Consider the following 18,229-nt stretch of genomic DNA (forward strand, 5'->3'; position numbering starts at 1 on the left):
GCCAAGTAGTCCGAGTTCATTCTTATTGACTCTCTTTTGTAGGTGACTTTTCGTTTATCCCTAGCTGCTCTTAAAATTCTCTCTTTATGTTTGGTTTTGGCAAGTTTGATTATGATATGTCTTGGTGACACTCTTCTAAGATCTGCCTTATGTGGAGTTCCACGAGCATCTTGGATAGATATCTTCTCATCTTTCATGATTTCAAGGAAGTTTTGTGCCAATAAATCTTTAGCAATTCTTTCTGTATTTTCTGCTATCCCTCCGTGCTCTGATACTCCAGTCGCTGGTAGGTTATTTCTCTTGATAGAATCCCACATGATTCTTAAGGTTTCTTCATTTTTTTAATTATTTTATCTGATTTTTCTTCAAATGTATTAGTGTCAAGTGGTTTATCTTCAAGGTCACTAATTCTGCCTTCCTTTTGCTCGATTCTGCTCCTCTGACTTTCTGTTGAGTTGTCTAATTCTGTAATTTTGTTGTTAATCTTACGAATTTTTGATTGCTGTCTCTCTATGGATTCTTGCAGCTTATTAGATTTTCCTTATGTTCTTGAATAAGCTTTTTAATTTCTTCAGCTGTTTTATCTGTGTGTTCCTTGGCTTGTTCTGCATAATGCCTGATTTCCTTTCTGATGTCTTGAAGAGTTCTGTATATTAATCTCCTGTACTCTGCATCTGGTAGTTCCAGGAAGTCACCTTCATCCAGAAGATCCTTTGATTCTCTGTGTTGAGGGCTTGTTGAAGCGATCATGGTCTGTTTCTTTATGTGGTTTGCTATGGACTGTTGTCTCTGAGCCATCTAAAAGTTATTAGTTTGTGTTTGCTTAATGTATCCTGGTTTCTTGCTTTGTTTTGTTTTGATTTGCCCAAATGGGTTACTTGGGTGAGCTAGCTTGATTTTCACCTTTGAAGCTCTGATGTCCTGTCACCAGGTGGCTAGAGCTGTTATCAGGTATATGAGCTTATGAGTTCATTCACTTTTCTTGTGTGGATTCAGCTCAGGTGTCCAGGTAGCTGGTCATCAAGTGTGTGATGCAGTCTCTGTCGTACAGTTTTAGAGGTTCAGGGGTGTTTTGTGTGGGTACTGGTATCTGATTGCAGTAGGGGGTCACGCTCTGAATAAGGCAGGGGGCTGAGAACTCTCCTGAGTGTCTCTGAGGAAAGTGTGTCCCTGTTCCCTAGAGCACACAGGTGGGTCAGTTCTTCAGATGGACCATGTGCACCCAATCCTTTTGGTTGTAAGGCCTGGGAGGTACCAGTTACCCTTGGACCCCTGTCGCGGGTGTCTGGGTGAAACGTGAGTGGAGCCACCAGCCCTTAAACTGATGTGGGTAGGTGAGGACCCTGTTTAATAGGCAAAGCAGTGTCAAACATGAAACATTCACCTCTTCACCACACAGGTGAAACAGCTGCAGTATGCGAACAAAGGCCTATTTTCCTGAAATAGGCCTACACATGCCCATGCAGGGGGGAAAGGTATTCAAAGTCCATGGACCGTTTATGCCTGGACAGGAGCCACTTCTGTCCTGAGCTCCCCTGATTAGTGGAACTGGCAAATTATCCTTTCCCCTGATGTGAATTTATTCCTTCTCTAAGGCCAGGAGCGTGGCTCAGGGTGCTCAACAGGGCCTATCTCAGGCCCAGGGAAATCAACAGCCACTGAAGTCGGCTTGGGGGTGGGGGGGCGTGGTAAAATATACGCAAGTACTTAGCTTTTGCCAAGAGCACCATTCTTTTCTGGTTCCGGAGGTATGAGTACGCTGTGCTGCTTGCTGCTTCTCCCTGAGGAAACTGTGACCGAGTGCTACTACTGAACAAAAATGAGAATACAACATAAAAAATCTGTGCGCTGCAGCCAAAGCAGTGCTTAGAGGAAATCTTACAGCATTAAGTGCTTATATTAGAAAAGTTTCAAATAAATAATTTAAGCGTCTTTCTAAGAAACTAGAAAAAGGAGAGCAAAATGAACCCCAAAGAAAGAAAATAATAAAGAGGAGAAATCAGTGAAGTTTAAAACAGAAAAACAATAGAGAAAAAATTATGAAACAAAAAATTGGTCCTTCGTTCCTTGTTTTTAGCCCACACTTGAGCAATGAGTTTTACGCTACCAGGCTGCTTCAAATCCCAAGCCTTTCTTCAATTCTGTAGGGCAGATAATTTCCTTTCATACTATTTCTGTCTCAAGGCAGAGAGATAATTATCTCTTTCCACACTCCACACTTGTTCAAATTCTTGTTTGCTTTTGTTCACTCTCCTATGATTTGACCTTATGGATTTACACTTTTAAAAATGCTTTTATTAACATTTGTGTTAAATTTTGAGATGATATGTATGTGTTTAGCCGTTTAGCAATGTTTAATTTTTTTTTGTTAGGAAGAGTTTAATCAACTGAAGATTAGTTATGAGAGTAAGGTTTGCATACTGAGCACTAACTTTAGCAATAGTTTTGATTTAAAAAATGATTTCAAAATTCAAATCTGTTAAAACATTTTGTTCAATAAACCACAATTAAAATAGAAATTTTAAAAATTAAAAAAAATTGGTCCTTTAAAAAGGTCAATAAAATTGAAATACCTCTAGCAAGACTGGCAAAGGAAAAAAGAGAAAAGACACAAATTACTGATATCAGAAATGAAAGAGAGGATATCACTAAAGAAATCAGACACTAAAAGACAATAAGGAATGTTACAAACAACTATAATATATACACATAAACTTGGCAACTTAGATGAAATGGACCAATTCCTAAAAAAAACCACGAACTACCAAAACTCACCCAAGATTAAAAAGATAACATGAATAGTCCTAGAACTAATAAGACAGAAACCTCCTGAAAAAGACACCTGTAGGCCCATATGGTTTCACTGCCATAGTCTACCAACATTTAAAGAAGAAATGACACCAATTTTACACATCATCTCACAGAGAATAAAATAGAAGGAAATACTTCCCCATTCATTTTATGATACCAGCATTACCCCAATGCCAAAACCAGACAAAGACAGTACAAGGAAAGAAAACCTGTTGTTAGCTGTCATCGAGTCAGTTCCAACTCATAGTGACCCGATGTACAAAAGAACAAAACACTGCCTGGTCCTGCACCATCCTCACAATCATTGCTATGTTTGAGCCCACTGTTGGAGCCACTGTGTCAGTCCATCTCACTGAGGGCCCTCCTTTTTTTTGCTGACCCTCTACTTTACCAAGCATGATGTCCTTATCTAGGGACTGGTCCTTCCTGATAACATGTCCAAAGTACATGAGATGAAGTCTTGCCATCCTTGCTTCTAAGGAGCATTCTGGCTGTACTTCTTCCAAGACAGATTTGTTCATTCTTCTGGCAGTCCGTGGTATATTCAATATTCTTTGCCAACACCATAATTCAAAGACATCAATTCTTCAGTCTTCCTTGCTCACTGTCCAGATTTTGCATGCATATGAGACAACTGAAAATATCATGGGCACACTTTAGTCCTCAAGGTGACATTTTTGCTTTTTAACACTTTAAAGAGGTCTTTTGCAGTAGATTTGTCCAATGCAATATGCCGTTTGAATTTTTTGACTGCTGCTTCCATGGGCGTTGATTGTGGATCCAAGTAAAAATGAAATTCTTGACAACTTCAGTCTTTTCTCTGTTTATCATGATGTTGCTTATTGGTCCAGTTTTGAAGATTTCTGTTTCCTTTATGTTCTGGTATAATCCGTACTGAAAGCTACAGTTTTTGTCTTTATCAGTAAGTGCTTCAAGTCCTCTTCACTTTCAACTGTATATCACAGGTTGTTAATGAGTCTTCCTCCAATCCTGATGCCACGTTCTTCTTTGTATAGTCCAGCTTTTCGGATTATTTGCTCAGCATACGGATTGAATAAGTATGGTGAAAGGATACAACCCTGAACCCTCATGGAAACAAATGCAAAAATTTTTGACAAAATATTAGCAAATCAAACCTAGAAATATATATAAAGAATAGTACACCATGACCAAGTAAATTTCAGGAATGCAAGGCTAATCCTATATTTGAAACTCGAACAATGTAATCTACCATATCAACAATCTAGAAAAGAATAACCACATGATCATAACAGTTGATGCAGAAAAGGCATTTGAAAAATTCAATACCAATTCATGATAAAAATTCTCAGAAAACTAGGCATAGAAGAGAACTTCCTGAAATTTATAAAAGGCATCTAGAAAACACCAATAGGTAACATCAAACTGAATGGTGAAAGTCTGGATGCTTTTCCCCAGAGATTAAAAACAAGGTGAGGGATGTATATTCTCACCAATCCTAGTCAACATTATACTGGAAATTTTAGCCAGTACAATAATACAAGAAAAAAAAAAAAGAGAGAAATAAAAGGCATACTGACAGGAAAGGAAAAATAAATCTGTCTCTCTTCATGGAAAAAAAAAAAATTTTTTTTTTCCCATGGAAGACATGATTTATCTATATAGAAAATCCCTTACTGTATTTTAATGCCTATAATTATACTAATGAGTTTCACAAGGTCACAGGATACAAAGTCAACAAACAAAAATCAATCAAATTTCTATATAGTAGAATGCTGGAAACCAAACTTTTAAAAAGAATAACATTTATAATAGCTTAAAAAAATGAAACACATAACCCTAAGAAAACATTTACAGGACCTGTATGCTGGAAATTACAAAATGTTGATGAAATAAAGACGACCTAAATAAATGGAAAAACATACCATGTTCAAGGTTTAGAAGAAGCAACATAGTAAGGCTGTCATTTCTCCCTAAAATGATGTATAGGTTTAACACAGTTCCCATCAAAATCCCAGCAGGATTTTTTTTAGATATAGCCAAGATTAAGGAGCTCTAGTGGAACAGTGACTAAAGTGCTCAGCTGCTAACCAAAAGGTCAGCAGCTCAAACCCACCTGCTGCTCTGCAGTAGAAAGATGTGGCAGTCTGCCTCCATAAAGATTTACAGCCTTGGAAATCCTATGGGAGCGGTTTTACTCTGTCCTGTAGGGTTGCTATGAGTTGGAATCGACTCAGCAGCAGAGGGTGTTTTTGGTGTAGACAAATTTATTCTAAAGTGGAACAAGAATAGCCAACACAATTTTGAAAAATCAGGATAAAATTGGAAGAATCACAATACCCAACTTTAAGACTTATGATATAGCTGTAGTAATGAAGACAGTGTGGTATTGGCAAAGGAATAGATACTAAGACCAACAGAACAGAATAGAGTCCAGAAATAAATCTCACAAATATGGCAAGTTAGTTTTTGACAAAACCATAAAAGGAATTTAATGGAGATAGTCTTTTCAACAAATGGTGTTTGAAAAACTGGAAATCCACATGCAAAGTAATGAACCTTGAACTAATCTTCCCACCTATACAAGTCAGTACAAAATGGGTCACAGATCTAAATGTAAAGCCTCAACTATAAAACTTACAGAATAGGAGAAAATCTTCATAACCTTGTGTAAAATGGTAGTGGTAGCAGTGATAGTACCTGTCTAACTTCAGGGGGGATAATGTGAATCACGATCAGCCCAAGGTGGGTCCCCATGAGGTGGAGGTCAGATACACTTCTACTCTCCAACCTTTTTACCAATTCTGACATCAGCCATCCCTTTCACAGCACTCTCTGCTTCTCTTCTGTGTTCTTGTTATCCTTTTCCAGCTTATTCCACCACCATTAATGTAAATTCTCTGCCCCCTAAGCGCCTCATCTAACCTTTTTTTTTTTATGGTTTTTCAAATTTATTTATTGTGCTTTAAGTGAAAGTTTACAAATCAAGCCAGTCTCCCATATAAAAAGTAATACACACCTTGCTATGTACTCCTAGCTGCTCTCCCCCTGATGAGACAGCACGTGCCTCCTCTCCACCTTGTATTCCCCGTGTCCATCCAACCAACTCCTGTACTCTCTGCCTTCTCATCTTGCCTCCAGACAGAAGCTGCCGACATAGTCTCCTGTGTCTACTTGAGCCAAGAAGCTCACTCCTCACCAGTATCATTTTCTATCTTATAGTCCAGTCCAATCCCTGTCTGAAGAGTTGGCCTTGGGAATGGTTCCAGTCCTGGGCTAACAAAGGGTCCAGGGACCATGACCTCCAGGGTCCCTCTAGTCTCAGTGACCATTATTAAATCTGGTCTTTTTACAAGAATTTGAGATCAGCATCCCACTGTTCTCCTCCTTCAGGGATTCTCTGTTGTATTCCCTGTCAGGGGAGTGATCTGTGGTAGCTGGGTACCATCTAGTTCTGGTCTCAGGCTGATGTAGTCTCTGGTTTATGTGGCCCTTTCTGTCCTTCGGGATCATCTTTACTATATATCTTTGGTGTTCTTCATTCTCCTTTGCTCCAGGTGGGTTGAGACCAAATGATGCATCTTAGGTGGCCTCTTGGGAGAATTTAAGACCCTGGACGCCTCTCACCAAAGTGGGATGCAGAACGTTTTCTTAATACATTTTGTTACACCAGTTGACCTAGATGCCCCCTGAAACCATAGTCCCCAAACCCCCGTCCCTGCTACTCTGGCATTCAAAGGTTGGTTGTATTCAGGAAACTGCTTTTGCTTTTGGTTTAGTCCAGTTGTGCTGACCTCTCCTGTATTGTGTGTTGTCTTTCCGTTCACATAAAATAGTTCTTGTCTGCTATCTAATTAGCGAATACCCCTCTCCCTCCCTCCCCGCCCTCATAACCATCAAAGAATATTTTCTTCTGTGTTTAAACTGTTTCTTGAGTTCTTATAATAGTGGTCTTGTACGGTATTTGTTCTTTTGCAGCTGACTAATTTAACTCAGCATAGTGCCTCCCAGGTTCCTCCATGTTACAAGGTATTTCATGGATTCATTGTTGTTCTTAATCATTGTGTAGGATTCCATTATGTGAACATACCATAATTTATTTACCCATTCATCTGTTGATGGGCACCTTGGTTGCTTCCATCTTTTTGCTGTTGTAAACAGGGCTGCAGTGAACATGGGTGTGCATTTATCTATTTGTGTGAAGGCTCTTATTTCTCTAAGATATAGTCCAAGGAGTGGAATTGCTGGTTCGTATGGTAGTTCTATTTCTAGCTTTTTAAGGAATAATCAAATCAATTTCCAAAGTGGTTGTACCATTTGACATTCCCACCAGCAGTGTATAAGAGTTCCAGTCTCTCCACAGCCCCTCCAACATTTATTATTTTGTGTTTTTTGGATTCATGCCAGCCTTGTTGGAGTGAGATGGAATCTCATCGTAGTTTTAATTCGTATTTTTCTAAGGGCTAATGATCGAGAGCATTTTCTCATGTGTCTGTTAGCCGCCTGAGTATCTTCTTTAGTGAAGTGTGTGTTCATATCCTTTGCCCACTTCTTGATTGGGTTGTTTGTCTTTTTGTGGTTGAGTTTTAACAGAATCATATAGATTTTAGAGATCAGGCGCTGGTCAGAGATATCATAGCTGAAAATTTTTTCCCAATCTGTAGGTGGTCTTTTTACTCTTTTGGTGAGGTCTTTAGATGAGCATAGGTGTTTGATTTTCAGGAGCTCCCAGTTATCGGGTTTCTCTTCATCATTTTTGGTAATGTTTTGTATTCTGTTTATGCCTTGTATTAGGGCTCCTAAGGTTGTCCCTATTTTTTCTTCCATGATCTTTATCATTTTAGTCTTTATGTTTAGGTCTTTGATCCACTTGGAGTTAGCTTTTGTGCATGGTGTGAGGTATGGGTCCTGTTTCATTTTTTTGCAAATGGATATCCAGTTATGCCAGCACCATTTGTTAAAAAGACTATCTTCTCCCCAATTAACTGACACTGGGCCTTTGTCAAATATCAGCTGCTTATATGTGGATGGATTTATATCTGGGTTCTCAATTCTGTTCCGTTGGTCTATGTGCCTGTTGTACCAATACCAGGCTGTTTTGACTACTGTGGCTGTATAATAGGTTCTGAAATCAGGTAGAGTGAGACCTCCCACTTTCTTCTTCTTTTTCAGGAATGCTTTGCTTATCCGAGGCTTCTTTCCCTTCCATATGAAGTTGGTGATTTGTTTCTCCATCACATTAAAAAATGACATTGGAATTTGGATCAGAAGTGCATTGTATGTATAGTTGGCTTTTGGTGGAATAGACATTTTTACTGTTAAGTCTTCCTATCCATGAGCAAGGTATGTTTTTCCACTTAAGTATGTCCTTTTGAATTTCTTGTAGTAGAACTTTGTAGTTTTCTTTGTATAGGTCTTTTACATCCTTGGTAAGACTTATTCCTAAGTATTTTATCTTCTTGGGGGCTACTGTGAATGGTATTGATTTCGTTATTTCCTCTTCGATGTTCTTTTTGTTGATGTAGAGGAATCCAAGTGATTTTTGTATGTTTATCTTATAACCTGAGACTCTGCCAAACTCTTCTATTCGTTTCAGTAGTTTTCTGGAGAATTCCTTAGGGTTTTCTGTGTATAAGATCATGTCCATCTGCAAATAGAGATAATTTTACTTCCTCTTTGCCAATCCGGATGCCCTTTATTTCTTTGTCTAGCCTAATTGCTCTGGCTAGGACTTCTAGCACAATGTTGAATAAGAGCGGTGATAAAGGGCATCCTTGTCTGGTTCCCGTTCTCAAGGGAAATGCTTTCAGGCTCTCTCCATTTAGAGTGATGCTGGCTGTTGGCTTTGTATAGATGCCCTTTATTATGTTGAGGAATTTTCCTTCAATTCCTGTTTTGCTCAGAGTTTTTATCATGAATGGGTGTTGGACTTTGTCAAATGCCTTTTCTGCATCAATTGATAAGATCATGTGGTTTTTGTCTTTTATTAATATGGTGGATTGCATTAATGGCTTTTCTAATATTAAACCAACCTTGCATACCTGGTATAAATCCCACTTGGTCATGGTGGATTATTTTTTTTTTGATATGTTGTTGAATTCTATTGGCTAGAATTTCGTTGAGGATTTTTGCATCTATGTTCCTGAGGGATATAGGTCTGTAATTTTCTTTTTTTGTGATGTCTTTACCTGGTTTTGGTATCAGGGAGATGGTGGCTTCATGGAATGAGTTGGGTAGTACTCCATCATTTTCTATGCTTTGAAATACTTTAGTAATAGTGGTGTTAACTCTTCTCTGAAAGTTTGGTAGAACTCTGCAGTGAAGCTGTCCGGGCCAGGGCTGTTTTTTGTTGGGGTTTTTTTGATTACCTTATCAATCTCTTTTTTTGTTATGGGTATATTTAGTTGTTCTACTTCTGATTGTGTTAGTTTAGGTAGGTAGTGTTTTTCCATGAATTCATCCATTTCTTCTAGGTTTGCAAATTTGTTAGAGTACAATTTTTAGTAATAATCTGATATGATTCTTTTAATTTCAGTTGGGTCTGTTGTGATGTGGCCCATCTCCTCTCTTATTTGGGTTATTTGTTTCTTTTTCTGTATTTCTTTAGTCAGTCTGGCCAATGGTTTATCAATCTTACTGAGTTTTTCAAAAAACCAGCTTTTGGCTTTGTTAATTCTTTCAATTGTTTTTCTATTCTCTATTTCATTTAGTTCAGCTCTAATTTTTATTATTTGTTTTCTTCTGGTGCCTGATGGATTCTTTTGTTGCTCACTTTCTATGTGTTCAAGTTGTAGGGACAGTTCTCTGATTTTGGCTCTTTCTTCTTTATGTATGTGTGCATTTATCGATATAAATTGACCTCTGAGCACTGCTTTTGCTGTGTCCCAGAGGTTTTGATAGGAAGTATTTTCATTCTTGTTGCATTCTATGAATTTCTTTATTCCCTCCTTTATGCCTTCTATAACCCAGTCTTTTTTGAGCAGGGTATTGTTCATTTTCCAAGTATTTGATTTCTTTTCCCTAGTTTTTCTGTTATTGATTTCCAGAAGATGCTTTGTAATATTTCGATGTTTTGGATTCTGCAAAGGTTTGTTTTATGACCTAATATGTGATCAATTCTAGAGAATGTTCCATGTGCACTAGAAAAGAAAGTATATTTTGCAGCTGTTGGGTGGAGTGTTCTCTATAGGTCTATGAGGTCAAGTTGGTTGATTGTAGCAATTAGGTCTTCCATGTCTCTATTGAGCTTCTTACTGGAAGTCCTGTCCTTCTCCGAAAGTGGTGTGTTGAAGTCTCCTACTATAATTGTGGAGGTGTCTATCTCACTTTTCAGTTCTGTTAACGTTTGTTTTATGTATCTTGCAGCCCTGTCATTGGGTGCATAAATATTTAATATGGTTATATCTTCCTGGTCAGTTGTCCCTTTAACCATTATGTAGTGTCCTTCTTTATCCTTTGTGGTGGATTTAACTTTAAAGTCCATTTTGTCAGAAATTAATATTGCTACTCCTGCTCTTTTTTGATTGTTGTTTGCTTGATATATTTTTTTCCATCCTTTGAGTTTTAGTTTGTTTGTGTCTCTAAGTCTAAGGTGTGTCTCTTGTAGGCAGCATATAGACGGATTGTGTTTCCTTATCCAGTCTGAGACTCTGTCTCTTTATTGGTGCATTTGGCCCATTTAGAGTCAGTGTAATTATAGATAAGAATGTGTTTAGTGCTGTCATTTTGATGCCTTTTTGTGTGTGTTGTTCGCAATTTCATTTTTCTACTTACTTTTTTGTGCTGAGATGTTTTTCTTTGTAAATTGTGTGTTTCTGATTTTCATAGTAGTCGAATTTATGTTTGCTGAGTCGTTATGTTTTTCTTGGTTTTTATTTTGAGTTATGGAATTGTTAGACCTCTTTGTGATTACCTTAATATTTGCCCCTATTTTTCTATGTAAAAACCTATCTTGTATCGTCGTGTATCCCCTTGTTTTCCTCTCCATATGGCAGTTCTATGCCTCCTGTATTTAGTCCCTCTTTTTGATTATTGTGATTTTTTACATAATGACTTCAATGATTCCCTGTTTTGAGCATTTTTTTCGTTTTAAAATTAATCTTAATTTGTTTTTGTGATTTCCTTATTTGAGTTGATATCAGGATGTTCTGTTCTGTGACCTTGTATTGTGTTGTTATCTGATGTTACTGATTTTCTGACCAATTTCCTTTAGTATTTCTTGTAGCTTTGGTTTGGTTTTTGCAAATTCTCTAAGCTTGTGTTTATCTGTAAATGTTTTAATTTCACCTTCATATTTGAGAGAGAGTTTTGCTGGATATATGATCCTTGGCTGGCAGTTTTTCTCCTTCAGTGCTCTGTATATGTCATCCCATTGCCTTCTTGACTGCATGGTTTCTGCTGAGTAGTCTGAACTTATTCTTATTGATTCTCCTTTGTAGGAGACCTTTCTTTTCTCCCTGGCTGCTTTTAAAATTTTCTCTTTTTCTTTGGTTTTGGCAAGTTTGATGATAATATGTCTTGGCGATTTTCTTTTTGGATCAATCTTAAATGGGGTTCGATGAGCATCTTGGATAGCTATCCTTTTGTCTTTCATGATGTCAGGGAAGTTTTCTGCCAACAGATCTTCAACTATTCTCTCTGTATTTTCTGTTATCCCTCCTTGTTCTGGAACACCAATCACACACAAGTTATTCTTCTTGATAGAGTCCCACATGATTCTTAGGGTTTCTTCATTTTTTTTTATTCTTTTATCTGATTTTTCTTCAACTGTTTTGGTGTCAATTGCCTTATCCTCCAACTCCCCCACTCTGCATTCCAATTCCTCGATTCTGCTCCTCTGACCTCCTATTGAGTTATGTATTCTGTAATTTTACTGTTAATCTTTTGGATTTCTGAATGCTGTCTCTCTATGGATTCTTGGAGCTTATTAATTTTTCCACTATGTTCTTGAATAATCTTTTTGAGTTCTTCAACTGCTTTATCAGTGTGTTCCTTGGCTTTTTCTGTAGATTGCCTTATTTCATTTCTGAGGTCATCCCTGATGTCTTGAAGCATTCTGTAAATTAGTTTTTTATATTGTGCATCTGGCAATTCCAGGATTGTATCTGCATTTGGGAAAGGTTTTGATTCTTTAGTTTGGGGAGTTGTAGAAGCAATCAAGCTCTGCTTCTTTATGTGGTTTGATATCGACTGTTGTCTCTGAGCCATCTATAAGATATTGTAATGGTTTAGTTTATTTTTGCTCACTGAGACTTACCTTGTTTTGTTTTCTTTCAATGTACGTAGATAGGCTACTAGATTGCGCTGCCTTGATTGTTGTAGGCTTTGAATCACTTATGTTCTCTTACCATCTAGTTTGGGCTGTTACCAGAAATATAAGCCTAAGAGTCCATTCACTATTCTTGAGTAGAATCTGATTTTGGGTCACCAAGTGTGTGGTGTAGACTGTCACCCATTCGCTTAGAGGAGTAGTGGTGATAGTTGTGTGCACCAGATTCCAGTAGCAGCAGGGGGTCACACGCCAGGGGGGCAGGATGCTGACAGGCTTCCCCCAAGTGCCAGTGAGGTGGGTGTGTCTCTATTCCTAAAGCACTTTGGTGGGTGGGCTCTGCAGCTGTACCTTAGGCACTGAATGCATGTACCTCTACAGATTGGTAGGTGTCACTATCCTCAGACCCCTATGGCAGGAGGTTAGGTGGTTTGAGTGGAGCCTCAGCCCTCAGTTCCCTGTTGTCGGTCAGTGAGGGCTCTGTTTAATAGGTAGAGATATCAGACCTGGGAAACTTGTCTTTCCAGTAATCCGCTAAAACAATTACAGTCAGATCCCTATCAGAATTGCCTTTGCATTATAATAGCCACCTTGTTCCCTGTAGGGATGAAAGCCCAAGACTGTGGATCTCAAATGCTTGGCTGGCGCTGGTTCTGTATTTTTAGTCCAATTTTGGGAAGTCAGGGAAGGATTCTTGGTCCCTGGGTTTTTTGTAGCTGCTTCTCTCAAGCCAGGAGAATGGATTAGGAAAAGACAAAACAAACAAACAAAGAAAAAAAAATCCGCAGAGCACTTCGCTCCCTGGCCCAGGAAATTCCAATGTTAATTAAGCTGCCTGGGAAGGGAGGGGAGGGATCAGATAGATAGGAGAGAGTAGCACCCCGGAATGTAGACAAAGTTACTTATCTTGCTTGGGATGACTGTTTTATCTGAGATTCCCGAGGGGCCCGTTGACTGTGTGCGCTGGTTGCGTAGAGATTGCCCCCAAGGGTCAGGCCCGTGTCCTGTGCTTGTGCTGTCTCAGAAGCCGTGGTTAGTTCCTCCGCTGCCAGTCCAAAGCCCAGCGCCAAGGTTCCCCGGCTGGGATGCTGCACTCCCGGCTCCAAAACCAGTAGTTGCCTCCCGGTGACTTCTCCTTTTGTCAGCCGCGTTGCTGCGCTGCCTGCGTTCACTGGCTGTGCTTCCCCCGAGGTCACTTCTGGGGGCTAGGGCTGTGTCCCATGTTTGCGCTGTCTCAGGATGCCGTGCTCAGCTCCCCTGCGCCCAATCAAAAGCCCGGTGTCAAGGTTTCCTGACTGGCACGCTGGCTTCAGGCTCTGAAAACAGTCGCTGCTTCCCCATGGTTGTTCGTTCTCTCGTTAGCCCTGCCAGTGTGCAGCCTGCTTGTGCTGGCTGAGTCTCTATGGAGGTTACCCCAGGGGGCTAGGGGTTAGGGCTGTGTCCTGTGCCTGCCCCACCTCAGCAAGCTGCAATTAGCCTTGCCACTCGGCACCAGGGAACCGCCAGGGCCAAGGTGGGGTGGGTCGCGGGTTCCAGAAGGGGTCGCTGGTTCAGGATGCAGCTTTTCTCTCACCTGTCACTCAGGTCAACTCTTTAGATCTGCGTTTGATGGTCAGGGTTCATAGATTGTCATGTATGTGATCCATTCACTTGTTTTTCCGAGTCTTTGTTGCAAGAGGGATCCAAGGTAGCGTCTGCCTAGTCAGCCATCTTGTCCCCCTCCCCCTGTTGGGAGTTTTTAAATTACTTTTCAATCTCTTCTTTTGTTATGGGTTTACTTGGTTGTTATATCTCTGTTTGTGTTAGTTTAGGTAGATAGTGTGTTTCTAAGAAATTTGTCCATTTCTTCTAGGTTTTCAAATTTGTCAGAGTATTATTTTTCATAGTAATTCGATACGCTTTTTTTAATTTCAGTTGGGTTTGTTGTGATAGCACCCATCTCATTTCTTATTCAGGTTATTTGCTTCCTCTCCTGTTGTTCTTTTGTCAGTCTGGCCAGTGGTTCATTGATTTTGTTAATCTTTTCAAAGAACCAGATTTTGGTCGTGTTAACTCTCATTGGATTTTCTGTCCTCTGTTTTATTTAATTCTTCTCTAATTTTTATTATTTGCTTTCTACTTGTTCCTGAGGGTTTCTTTTGTTGCTCTCTTTCTATTTATTCAAGTTGTAGGGATAATTTTTTTATTTTGGCCCTTCTTTTTGGATGTGTTCATTTATTGCTATAAAGTGACTTCTGAGTACCGCTCTAGCTGTTCCCAAAAGTTCTGATAGGAAGTGTTTTCATTCTCATTTGAGTTTCCGAATTTCTTTATTGCGTCCTTCATTTCTTGTATAATCCAGTCGTTTTTAAGCAAGGTGTTGTTCGGTTTCCATGTGTTTGATTTATTTTTCCTTGCTTTTTCTGTTAATTGATTTCTGGCTTTATGGTCACAGAAGATGCTTTGTAACATTTCTATGTTTTGGATTCTGTTAAGCCTTGCTTTATGACCTAATATATGGTCTGTTCTAGAGAATGTTCCATGTGTGTTGGAAAAGAAAGTATACTTGGCTGCTCTTGGGTGGAGTGTTCTGTATATGTCTGTGAGGTCAAGTTGATTGATTGTGGCATTTAGATCTTCTGTGTCTTTATTGAGCTTTCTGGATGTTCTGTCCTTCACTGAAAGTGGTGTGTTGAAGTCTCCTACCGTTATTGTGGAGCTGTCTATTTCACTTTTCAATGCTGTTAGAGTTTGTTTTATGTATCTTGAAGCCCTGTTGTTGGGTGTGTGTACATTTAATATGGTCGTAGCCTCCTGGTATATTGTCTCTTTAATCATTATGTAGTATCCTTCCCTATCCTTTGTGGTGAATTTAACTTTAAAGTCTGTTTTGTCAGAAATTAGTATCACTACTTACGCTCTTTTGATTGTTGTTTGCTTGATATATTTTTTTCCATCCTTTGAGTTTTAGTTTATGTCTTTAAGTTTAAGGTGTGTCTATTTTAGGCACTATATAGATGGATCGTGGTTTTTTTAATCCATTCTGCCACTGTCTCTTTATTGGTGCATTTAGTCTATTTACATTCAGTGTAATTCTTGATATGTATGAGTTTATTTTTGTATTTTTGGTGTCTTTTTTAGTGTGTTTTTGACAGCTTCTTTTTTCCACTTAATTTTTGGTGCTGAGTAGTTTTCTTTATAAGCTGTGTTTTCCTCTTTTTCATTGTTGTTGATTTTGTTTTTGCTAAGTTTTGCTTGTATTTTATTTTGATGTGTAGGATTTGTAGTCCAACAAAAAAAATTTTTTTTTGTGTTTACCTTATTATCTATCCCTGTTTTTCCATGTTTAAACCAAACGCTTATTTATATTGCCTTGTCTTCCTCTGCATATGAAAGGTCTATGACTACATTTTTTAGTCCTTCTTTATTGATTTAATGTTGTCATCTTTTACATAATGATGGCTCTGTTTCCCTGTTTTGAGTGTTTTTTATCTTGTTTTATTTTTGTGATTTGCCTATCTGAGTTGATATCTGGTTTCTCTGTCCTCTGTTCTAGTCTTGATGTTACTGATTTTTTAGCCAGAGGACTCCCTTTAGTGTTTCTTGTAGTTTTGGTTTGGTTTTTACGAATTCCCTAAACTTCTGTTTATCTGGAAATCTCCTAATTTCGCCTTCATATTTGAGAGACGGTTTTGCTGTATATACGATTCTTGGCTGACAGTTCTTTTCCTTCAAGGCTGTATATATGTCATCCCATTATCTTCTTGCCTGCGTTGTTTCAGCTGAGTAGTCCAAGCTTATTTTTATTGGCTCACGTTTGTAGGTGACTTTTCGTTTATCCCTAGCTGCTCTTAAAATTCTTTATCTTTGGTTTTAGCAAGTTTAATTATAATATATCTTGGTGACTTTCTTTTGGGATCTGCCTTGTATGGGGTTCAGTGAGCTTCTTGGATAGATAGCTTCTCCTCTTTCATGGTATCAGGGAAGTTTTCTGCCAATAGACCTTCATTGAGCCTGTCTGTATTCTCAGTTTTCCCTCTCTATACTGGTACTCCAATCACTTGTAGGTAATTTTTCTCAATAGAGCCCCACATGATTCTTAGGGTTTCTTCATTTTTTTTTAATTCTCTTATCTGATTTTTCTCTGAATATATTCTTGCCAAGTGTTTTATGTTCATTCTCTCTAATTCTGACTTTCATTTCCTCAATTCTGCTTCTCTGACATTCTATTGAGTTGTCTAATTCTGAAATTTTATTATCTTCAAGATTTCTGATTGGTATCTTTCTGTGGATTCTTGCATCCTATGAAATTTTTCATTATGCTCTTGAATAACCTTAATTTCCTCGACTGCTTTGTTGTGTGTTCCTTGGCTTGTTCTGCGTTTTGCTTGATCTCCTTCCTGATCTCTTGAATAATTCTATATATTAATCTTTTGTATTCTGCCTCGGTAATTCCAGGAAAATATCTTTATCCAGAAGATTCCTTGATTCTTCGATTTGGGAGTTTGTTGAAGCAATCGTGGTCTGCTTCTTTATGTGATTTTATATCGACTGTTGTCTCACAGCCATCTATAAGTTATTGTATTAATTTATTTTATGTTTGCTTACTATGTCATAGCTTCTTGCCTTGTTTTGTTTTGATATACCAAAATAGGCTGCTCGAGTGAGCTGACTTGATTATTGGGGTCTTTAAAGCTCCAGTGTTCTGTTCCCCCATGGCTAGAGCTGTTACCAGGTATATGAGCCTAGGAGTCCATTCACTTTTCTTGTATGGATTCAGCTCAGGTGTCCACGTAGCTGGTCACCTGGTATGTGGTGCAGGCTCTCACCTATGGTCTTAGAGGAGCATTAATGATTGGTGTATGCACAGGTTTCTTGTTGCAGCAGGGGGGTCACACTCTGAGCGGGGCAGGGATCTGATTACCTTCCCCTGCATGTCTGTGAGGAAGGCATGTCCCTGTTCTCTAGAGAGCACAGGCAGGTGGGCTTTGCAGCCATACCATAGGCACCTAGTGCTTTTAACCATAAGGACTGGGAGTCACTACTTATCTTTGGAATTCTGTCGTGGACGGCTAGGTGGTGTGGGTGGATCCACCAGTCCTCAGGTCTCTGATGTGTGTAGGGGAGGACCCTGCTTAATAGGCAGAGCAGAGTCAAACATCAAATACCTGCCTTTACATGGCACAGCTGATACAGTTAAAGTCAGACCTTGGGGACTACACCCTTGCAATGTAACAAGAGCCTGGCTGCTGAAATGAGGCCACATGGGTCCATGCAGGGGTGAAAGACATTCAAAGTCTGTGGACCTCTTGTGCCTGGACAGGAGCCTCTTCTGCCCTACGTTTCTAGTTTAGGGGAGCCGGCAGATTATTTTTCCCCCATTTGTTAATTTGTTCCTTCTCCAAGGCCGGGTGAATGGCTCAGGGCGTGCAACAGGACCTATCTCAGGCCCAGGGAGATCGATTGTCACTGAAGCTGGCTTGGAGCAGAGGGAGGAGGGATCAGGTAAATGGGAGAGTTCTTTTGAAAGGGGAGCTATTAGGTCTGCATGGTAGATTAGGCATAATCACTTATCTTGTGCCGAGAGTGCTGTTTTTCACTGATTTCTGAGGCATGAGTAGGCTGTGCCACTGGCTCTCTGTGGCTAAGGAAACCACATCCCAAACGCTAAGGCCAGCCCTGCCACAGTCGCTGCAGGAGAACAGGGATGCGCCACTTGCTTACCTTCTTTCACTGAAGTTACCGCGTCCTAAAGGCTATCGCCAGCCCCACCACAGCCACTCCAGGGGACCAGGGCTGTGCCACTCACTTGCCTTCTTTCACTGAAGGCGCTGCATCATGAATGCCACCTCCAGCCCCACTGCAGTTGCACCAGTGGATCAGGGCTGAGGGGCACCAGTTCCTGTCCAGTCAGGTCCGGCAACTCCTCACTGCGTGCCGCTCAGTCTGATTTCTTAACTTTGCCCTTGATTTTCAGGGCTCCTAGCTTATCATATATATAATCCATTTGCTTGTTTTTTTGGGTCCTTGTTGTAAGAGGGACCACCGGAAGTGTGTGACTACTCTGCCATCTCCCTCATCTAAGCTTTTAAGATGCTATTGTCGATTTGATCCTACATAGATAAATCTTTGAGAGGGGTCAGTGCTCAAGGCAGACAACTTTACTAATTAAGCTGAACTGTAGTTTGGTTC

General features: G+C 39.5%; 1 protein-coding gene across 4 annotated transcripts in view; it reads left to right on the forward strand.

Annotated features, from left to right (window-relative positions):
* Positions 1-18,229, forward strand: part of LOC126068582 (zinc finger protein 182) — a 58,579-nt gene that overhangs the window by 8,464 nt on the left and 31,886 nt on the right. The gene's annotated exons all lie outside the window — the stretch shown is intronic.

Source organism: Elephas maximus, chromosome X, assembly GCF_024166365.1.
Source record: "Elephas maximus indicus isolate mEleMax1 chromosome X, mEleMax1 primary haplotype, whole genome shotgun sequence".
Taxonomy (NCBI): domain Eukaryota; kingdom Metazoa; phylum Chordata; class Mammalia; order Proboscidea; family Elephantidae; genus Elephas; species Elephas maximus.